The 9,680-nt window shown below is 42.7% G+C and overlaps 1 non-coding gene across 1 annotated transcript; it reads left to right on the top strand.

The window, feature by feature from the left end:
* Positions 1-6,914: 6,914 nt before the first annotated feature.
* On the top strand, positions 6,915-7,021 carry LOC137208261 (U6 spliceosomal RNA). Its single transcript, XR_010935577.1, has one exon. It is a non-coding gene; the product is annotated as a U6 spliceosomal RNA (small nuclear RNA).
* Positions 7,022-9,680: the final 2,659 nt, after the last annotated feature.

The following is a 9,680-nucleotide window of genomic DNA, read 5'->3' as shown; positions in this document are numbered from 1 at the left end:
GATGCAGTGGCTGATAAGATGCAGAGATGCCCAGAGGTTCCATCTGAGCTTGCTCTCCTCTGCTCTGCCTCCTGCTGTCCCAGCAGGTGTTTGGTGGTGGCACTGACAGAGGTACAACTTGCCAGAGGGCCTTCCCTTGGTTCTCCTACTTTGGTGACTGAATGTGCTTGGCTTCCCAGAGGGACTGGCTAGTGCCTCCTTTGATCCTGCATTTTCCCTCCTGGACTGTCCCCTCCCCGCTCCTCCTATAGCTCTGTAAGGTCTAATCCCTAGGATGAATCTCCTATCCCATGACCCATTGTGTTTCTGTGTTGAACCCTGACTGATACAGTGGACCAGACCACCTGGGCCAAGGTGAAGAACAAAGGAAGCTATCAAAGGCCTCTAAGACAGGCAGTGGCCTACATATGCGAGTGGGGCTCCTGTGACTGTAGCCAGGGTTCAAGGCCCCTGGGCTTCTAAACGGAGCAGGGCACTGTGCAGAAAATATTGCCATCAGACTATTTCCCAAGTCAGGCCCACGCCTGGTGCCCTGTGCCCTCCTGCTTCACTGGCCGGGGGTCACTATCACTTGACCCCTCAGTCCTGACAAGAAGAGCTGGTGTTTGTATCTAACAAGTAGAAGGATTAATGTGCAAGGGAAAAGAACTCCAGTGCTTTATGGCAGTGGTGTTTATACGCAGCAGCTTTGGGGCAACCACAGGAGTAGGTTAAATGGGGTGACTTTTCACCAAGAGCAGCTGTAAATCTACCTTCCTCCAGGATGGATGTACAGGGCTCTGGGGAGGAGAACGTGTAATTGGCTGAAGCAGGCATTAGTGGCTACATTTCAGAATCAGCTGGGGTGCTTTAAAAATATCCAGTTGCCCCACTGCAGACCAATTTAAATCCAATTTCTGGGTGTGAGGCCCAGACATCTTGGTGGTGGTTTTATTTTTAGTCCAAAGTGATTCCCAAGAGTAGCCAGTGTGGAGAATCCATTCAATCACAGTGAAGAGGTTGCAATAAAGGGGACCTGTGGGCCATATCTTTATTTATTTGTTTGTTTGTTTATTTTGGCTGCACTGGGTCTTAGTTGTGGCACACAGGACCTTTAGTTGTGGCCTGCAGGATCTTTTTTTTTTTAGTTGCAGCATGTGGACTCTTAGTTGTGGCATGTGGACTTCTTAGTTGCAAAATGTGGACCCTTAGTTGTGGCATGAATGTGGGATCTAGTGCCCTGACCAGGGACTGAACCGGGCTGCCTGCATTGGGAGTGTGGAGTCTTACCCACTGGACCTCCAGAGGTCTTACCCACTGGACCACCAAGTCCTGTGGGCCATATCTGATTGACGACACTATTTTCTTTCAGAAATTTGAATTTACTGCTAATACTGAAACAGGGAGATTGCAAATACAAACCTAAATTTCCAGCTTTTTTCCTTTGAAAACCCAGAAGCAATAGCAATACTGGGCCACAGTCCCCTCTAACCCCTAATGTCTTGCCCTGCCTTTTTCACTCACTTTGTTATCTCCCTGTCCACTGCAGACATTGGATTTGGGGACCTTGCAGGGATTAAGAGCAGGTGTCAGTGAATTATAGCTCTTGGGCCCAATCTGGCTCGCCGCCTGTATTTGTATGGCCTGTAAGCTAAGAATGGTTTTTACATTTTGAAACTGGCGGGGGAAAAGTGAAAGAACAATATTTCATGACACATGAAAAATTAAATAAAATTCAAATTTCAGTGCCATATTGGTACATGGATCATGGCCATGCTTATTTGCTTATGTGCTGTATGTGGCTACGTTTGTGCCACAACAGCAGACTGTGTGGTCACAAAGCCTCAGATATTTACTACCTGTCACTTGTTACAAGTTTGTTGATTAAAAGAATAAGATTTAGAATCAAAGAAAGCTAAGTTTGAACCCTGTATCTATTATTAGCTATCAGAGAGAATTTGGGCAAATTCCATCACCTCTCTGTAAAATGCAGAGAAGAACTCTTACCCTGCAGGGGACTGTGATGATGTCTACTAGGTGACTATGTTCGGCCTCCAGCCTAGTGCTGAGAAAGCGCACAATACATTGTACCCAACAGAAGAGGGAGATTGAAAATCACCCTCTTTGAGATTGATAGTGTTTTTCAATGAATAACAGAAAAAGAGCCAGGGGTCCTTAACTATAAAAAAAAAAGTTCATTGCTCTTCTCCTAAAGAGGTTACATTACTATGTCATTAAAATCACTTTGCGGCAATTCAAGTGGAGTTATTGTTCTACATTAGATATCTTTTAAGTGTAAAAACTGCAATATTTATCAAATACAAAATCACCTTTTTACTCGACACTATTATTGGCTTTGTCATCGTATAAAAGCCTTGGAAATAATCACCCATTTAGCATTAATAATAATTTAGTTTGATTAGAAAGTGAACTGTCCATACAGAGTGAAAACTGTCTTTTCTAGGATATCACTTTATATTTTACATTGGAAGTTTATTAATTATCTAGAAGCTGATATTGTCAATTTCCCCCCAAAATGAATTTTCCTCTGTTTGATCAAAGTTGGCCAAATAAAAGACTTGGCTGTACGTATTTATAATCTAATTAAATCATCAGAACTGATCATACGCTTAAAATACACATAACTTAACACTTACCATTTTAACCATTTTAAAGTGTACAGTTGTGTGGCATTAAGTACCATTCACAATGTTGTACAGCCATAACCACTACCTAGTTCCAGAACTTTTTCCTCATCCCCAGAAGAAACCTGGTACCCACTAAGCACTCATTTCCAATTCTCCCCCTCACCCCATTGCCTAGCAACCACTAATTGGCTTTTTCTCTCCATGAATTTGCCTATTCTGGATATTTCATTCAAGTGACATCATATAGTATGTGGCCTTGTGTACCTGGCTTCTTTCACTTAGCATAGTGTTTTCAAGGTTCATCTGTGTTGTACTGTAGCATGTATCAGTACTTCATTTTTTTTGGTGGCTAAATAATATTTCGTTGTATGGATATCCCATGTTTTGTTTATTCATTCATCCACCGATAGACATTTGGGTTGTCTCCATTTTAGGGCTAGTGTGACCAGTGCGGTGATGACCATTCATGTACATGAAAATCTGTCAGGAGTTCTAGTATCAAGACGCTTTCAGACAGTGCTAAGTGTCTGAAAAAAAATGAGCTGCATGGACAGTAAAAGGACTGAGACCTGGATGAAAAGGGTCTTGATAATGCATTTGCTTGCTTGCATAATACCTGTCTTACCTCCTTGAATGCAAGGGCCATGAGGGCCAGGACTGTAGGTATGTTCACTGCTGTACCTTGAGAGATTGAATATACAAACAGACAATGCCCAGACCACATATAAAAATAGAACTCTGACTCACAATCTGCAGCAACCAGCCCAGGAAACCAACCCATTATCACAAGTAACCAGCCTAGGAAGCCAGTCTGCTCTCTCTAAGTCAGACTTGGAGGACCACCGTCCTCAGCAGCCAGCCCAGAAGCCAAATAATAACCCCTGTACCATCAGCCCCAAATGTCTAGGACTTGATTCATAACTGACAGCTTCCCTAATTTTTGTCCCCTCTTCTAACTAGAGGGACCAACCAGAGAAAGCCAAACGTTCATGCTTAACCAATCACACAGGATGCCCTGCTTCTAGTTAGCCTACCTCCAACTTCCCTGTGCCAACAGCCTCCAATCGGACACACCTGGCTCCTTCTCTCATCCCCCCCCCCCCCTTTCTTTAACTCTAAAGCTTTCCCACTCCTCTGCCTGCTTCTGAGTCTCTGCCAAAAGGCAAATGATGAGGGCTGACTCTCTTGCTCTAGCAAGCTCTGAATACATAGCTTCATTATGTTCTCCTTTGGATGGTCTTTGTCTATTTCCACAACCTCCATCTCCTGGACAGGGCCTGGCACACAGAGGGGGCCTGGTCAGTAACTGCTGATGGTGTGAACACACATTGCTGAGAAAGGGCCTGTGTGGTCCTATCACAGTCCCCTGCCTGGATACTCAAGCCCACAGCGCACTCTCTGGTCTTATCCCAGCCCCACTCTCTCTTTAGAACTCCAGACCTGCACACACAGCAGCTGACATGCCATCTCTGCCTGGACATCCACAGACCCCTGGGACTCAATGTGTCCCACATCTACTGGCCACCTCCCCTGCTTCCTTCTACAGCTCTTCACCTGGCTTTATCGCCCAGGGTCCCCCCAGTGCCCAGCCTGGAACGTGGGAGTCAGCCTACCTCCTTCTCATTCTCCCCAACCAATAATCTGTCAGTAAGTTCTGTTGGTTCTACTCCAGAATGCCTGGTGAATCCACCCCTTCTTCTGGCTCCGTTCCTGGGACAGGCCCTCGTTGCAGCAACAGCCCAGAACTGGTCTAGCTGCCTTCAGTCTGGTCTCTTCCAAAACAGCCAGGGGACACTCCCCTGAACAACCCATTTCTGACCAGGAGATGCCCCTGCAGAGTGACCTTCCAGCCACCCTCAGATTAGAGTCTAAACCTAAGAGAAGGGAATTCCCTGGCTATCCAGGGGTTAAGACTCTACGCTCCCAGTGCAGGGGGCACAGGGTTCCATCCCTGGTTGGGGAACTAAGATCCTGCTCACCACATCACGCGGCCAAAATAAATAAATAAATAAATAAATAAACAAACAATAAACCTACGAGAAGAGTTTTTCTGGAGCCTCCCAGACCTGGTCCCTGCCCACCTTCCCAGATTTAAATCTGGCCCAGCCTATACTCTAACCATGAACACGCCAGGCAACAGCACTCTTTGCTCTCCCTCCCTCCCCTCGCTTAACTTGGCAGGTAGCTCCTCTTCTTCAAGCCTCAGTGAGTCACTGCCTGGGTGGGGAAGCCTCGTCCTGACTGCCATGATCCCCTCCTCTTACCGGATCAGTTATTCTGGGCTCCTTACACTAGGGTGAGATTTGCTGGTCAGTTCCCCATCCCCCACCCCATTGTGTAAATTCCTTGAGGGCAGAAATTTTAGTTTTTAACCTTTGTCATCTCAGAACCAAATACAACGCCTGACACTTGGCAGATATCAAAATGTCAATACTTGTTGAGCAAATAAATGTTTGCGCAAGAAAAGAACCGTATCGGGGTTGGATTACCCAACGGACCTTAGGGCTGGTAGTGAAAGAGGGGAACCACCCCCAAATTATTTGGAAAGATTTTGATATGTGATAGTTGAATAAAAGCAATGAGGTCATCATTCTGAGAAAATAGAGGAAATGAGGATTTTGTTGAACTTCCTTACGTTCCTCTTGCTGTCTAGGTTTTTTATTTCCTATTTTATTTTATATTTATTTATTTTTTTAGAAGAATTTAGAAGAAATTTTTTAGAACATTTTTATTTCTTTAATGTTGTATCTATTTTATTTATTTATTTTTGGCTGTGTTGGGTCTCTGTTGCTGCGCGCGGGCTTTCTCTAGTTGCAGTGAGCGGAGGCCACTCTTCGTTTTGGTGCGCGGGCCTCTCATTGCGGTGGCTTCTCTTGTTGCAGAGCACGGGCTCTAGGCACGTGGGCTTCAGTAGTTGTGGCACGCAGGCTCAGTAGCTGTGGCTCGTGGGCTCTAGAGCGCAAGCTCAGTAGTTGAGGCGCACAGACTTAGTTGCTCCATGGTTTGTGGGATCTTCCCGGACCAGGGCTTGAACCCGTGTCCCCTGCATTGGCAGGCGGATTCTTAACCACGGTACCACCAGGGAAGCCCATATTTCCTGTTTTATTTATTTTTTTATGTCATTTAATTTTCTTCCAGTTTTATTGAGATGTAATTGACATACAACACTGTACAAGTTTAAGGTATACAGCATAATGATTCGACTAACGTACATCATGACATGATTATCACAGTAAGCTTAGTGAACATCCATCATCTCATACAGATACAAAAGTAAAGAAATAGAAAAAAGTATCTGTTCCTTGTGATGAGAACTCGGGATTTACTCTCTTAACTTTCATACATAACACACAGCAATGTTCATTATATTTATCATGTTGTACATTACACCCCTAGTGCTCCTTTATCTTATAACTGTCTAGGGTTTTTATTATTATTATGTTCTCAATTGTATTTGTAATACTTGACACATGAAACTTGCTTTTGAATAAATTTTAGGAATACTGAGGATATGAACAATTATATAACTCGTTATTAGCTTTTTTAAAAATTGTATTTATTTATTTTTGACTGCGATGGGTCTTCGCTGCTGTGTGCGGGCTTTCTCTCGTTGCGGCGAGCGGGGGCTACTCTTCTTTGCAGTGTGTGGGCTTCTCATTAAGGTGGCTTCTCTTGTGGAGCACAGGCTCTAGGGTCGCGTGCTTCAGTAGTTGTGGTTCGTGGGCTCTAAAGCTCAGGCTCAGTAGTTGTGGCGCACAGGCTTAGTTGCTCTGCGGCATGTGGGATCTTCCCCAACCAGGGCTTGAACCCTTGTCCCCTGCATTGTCAGGCAGATTCTTAACCACTGCATTACCAGGGAAGCCCTCATTATTAACTTTTAAAAAATTAGGATCTGCAGGAAAGATTTCTTTCATAGTTCTTCCCTTCCTTCCAAATACAATCTTAACCTCTATTGAGCAGATGTATGTTTTTAAATTTTCTCTCCCTCTTTGCCTAGCTTCCATGAAGGTCTGCACTGAATTTGTGGCCCATATTTTATAATTATGCAATACTTTTCTGACTACTAACTTCTCAGATTATTATTTAACCTTCATTTTTCTTTTTTATTACTTTACTTTTCAAGCTTAACTGTACCATGGTTGTTGCTGCTTTTTCAGTTAACAGACTATTTTTTACAGCAGTTTTACAGAAACAGCAGGTTTATAGAAAAATTGAGCAGAAAGCACAGAGAGTTTCCATATATTCTCTCTTCCTTAAGTTTCCCCTGTTATTAAAAACTGGCATTAGGTGCTCGCTTCAGCAGCACATATACTAAAATTGGAACGATACAGAGAAGATTAGCATGGCCCCTGTGCAAGGATGACACACCAATTCGTGAAACGTTCCACATTTTTAAGAGAAATGAGTTTCAAGCATTTTTGTTGGAAGCATTTTTGCTGAAGACATTAAAACTGACTCTGGGCCTTACACAACTAAATTAGCTGGAGAAGATAGAATGATCTTTTCGTATTTTTATTCGTTGTTAAGTATTAACCACCAAGCAAATTTTAAGACCAGAAATTATTGACCCCATAATTCTACCTTTTTAATAAAATTTAATTCAATAAAAATTTTAATTTTTTCAAAAAAGAAACTGGCATTGGTGTAATACATTTGATTCAGCTGATGACCCCATATCGGTACGTTATTATTAACTAAAGTTCATAACTCATTTGAGGGTTCACTCTTTGAGGTGTACAGTTCTATCGGTTTTGACAAATGTATAACATCATGTAACCAACATTTCAGTATCACACAGAAGAGTTTCACTGCCTTAAAAATCCCTGGTGCTTTCCGCTGCCCCCCTTCCCCACCTCCACACTTCGCTGTCTTTGCTGTTAGTTTTGTTTCCATTTTGAATTACATAAGAAAAAGGACAGAGAGGAATCACAATCATTTTATCCTATCATCTTATTGTGGAAACTTTCAAACATCCCTAAAGGTGCAATGAATGATCACCAGTATACCTTCCACCTGGATTCAACAATCATTAACATTTTGTCGATTTTATTCTCTATTGTTTATTTATTTTCCTTTATTTTACATATTTTTCTGAACCATTTGCAAGTAAGTTGCAGACACTGTGGACAGTTGATCTCTAAATACTTCAGCATACATCTGTAAGAATAAAGACATTCGCCTATACAATGTCGATGCCATTATCATAGCCAAAGAAATTAACTGTAATTCTATACTGTCGTCTAATATTCAGTACACATTCAAATTTCCCCAGGTGTCTTTCAGAATGCCTTTTATGACTGTTTTGTTTTCTCAAACCAGGATGCCATTAAAATTCATATTTGGCCTGTATTGTCTTTTTAGTCCCTTTTTATTCAAAACTGTCCATTCATCTCTTTCCATCTTTTTTTTAATTGACATTCACTTTAAAAAATTTTTGTACAATATACATAGCATAAATTTTTCCATCTTAACCTTTTTTTTTTTTTTTTTGGCCATGCCTTGCAGCATTCAGGATCTTAGTTCCCTGACCAGGGGTCGAACACATGCCCCCTGCAGTAGTAGCGTGGAGTCTTAACCACTGGACCACCAGGGAAGTCCCTTAACCATTTTTAACTGTACTGTTCTTGATCCTATATGAAGAAAACCCTAAAGACTTCACCAAAAAACTATTAGAATTAATAGGCAAATTCAGTAAAGCTGCAGGATAGAACATAAAAGACCAGTAGGGCTTCTTTAAATTAACAATGAACTTTCTGAACTGAATGACATTAACGTTTTTTATATTTATTTATTTATTTGTTTGTTTATTGATTTATTTAGGCTGTGCCGGGTCTTAGTTGAGGCATGCAGGATCTTCGTTGCAGCATGTGGACTTCTTAGTTGCAGCATGCGGGATCTTTAGTTGCAGATGCAAACTCTTAGTTGCGGCACACATGTGGGATCCAGTTCCCTGATCAGGGATTGAACCCAGGCCCCCTGCATTGGGAGCTCCGAGTCTTACCCACTGGACCACGAGGGAAGTCCCAGTGACATTGACTTTTAAAAGCCTCAGGCCAGTTGTCTTCAAATATGTCTCACCTTCTGAATTTTCTTGCTTCTTCCTGATGGTGACTTCCTACCCTGTCTTTCTGACAAACTGGAAGTTAGTTCTAGAGGCTTGATTGGATTCAGGCTAATTGTTTTGGGGCAAGAACCCTTCAGAGGTGGTATGCCCATCAGAGTGCCTCACCTCAGGAGGACACACAGCATTGCATGCTGCAGTATAGGAAGGGCTTAATCCAGCCTTGAGTTGAATGAAATCTCTGCTCCTCTGGTCCCACTTAAGTTGATGTCCCTACACTCTCTATAGCTGTCTCCAGCAAACTTCATGCTGAATTTTCTCCCAGCCACTTGCGTCCTGCCTTTAAAAAGCAGCTTTAATCTTTAGCAGCCAAGGATGGGAAGGAAATATTCAAGTAAATTAGCTGCAAATGTTCTCCCCCACCCCACTCTCCCCTTCCATATTCAGAAGACTGCTTTAATCTCAAGATGCATTTTTATCCTTTACTTTTTTTTTAATCAATAAATGGATATGAATTTCATTGCTTTGATTTTATCATTTTGGTGCATTTTCCTTCCAAAGGTGTTGGAGTAGGCAATTTCAGAAAAGTTCAAAGAGGGCTTCCCTGGTGGCACAGTGGTTGAGAGTCCGCCTGCCGATGCAGGGGACACGGGTTCGTGCCCCGGTCCGGGAAGATCCCACATGCCGCGGAGCAGCTGGGCCCGTGAGCCATGGCCACTGAGCCTGCGCGTCCGGAGCCTGTGCTCTGCAATGGGAGAGGCCACAACAGTGGAGAGGCCTGCGTACCGCAAAAAAAAAAAAAAAGAAAAGTTCAAAGAGCCATTTTAAGATCTGGCTCCAGTTTCAATCATTATCTCTGGTTCATTAATCAGAAATATAGATGTCTAAACTGACTTAAAATTGTAGAAGGAAAGACAAATGGAAAACACTCAGATACTTCTGAAGAAGTTTGCAAAGGTTGGAGTAGGGGACTGGTAACAATGATTATAAAA

This window comes from Pseudorca crassidens, chromosome 15 (assembly GCF_039906515.1).
Source record: "Pseudorca crassidens isolate mPseCra1 chromosome 15, mPseCra1.hap1, whole genome shotgun sequence".
NCBI lineage: Eukaryota > Metazoa > Chordata > Mammalia > Artiodactyla > Delphinidae > Pseudorca > Pseudorca crassidens.
The sequence above is the reverse complement of the archived record's forward strand: the minus strand, read 5'-3'. Positions and strand labels throughout refer to the sequence as shown.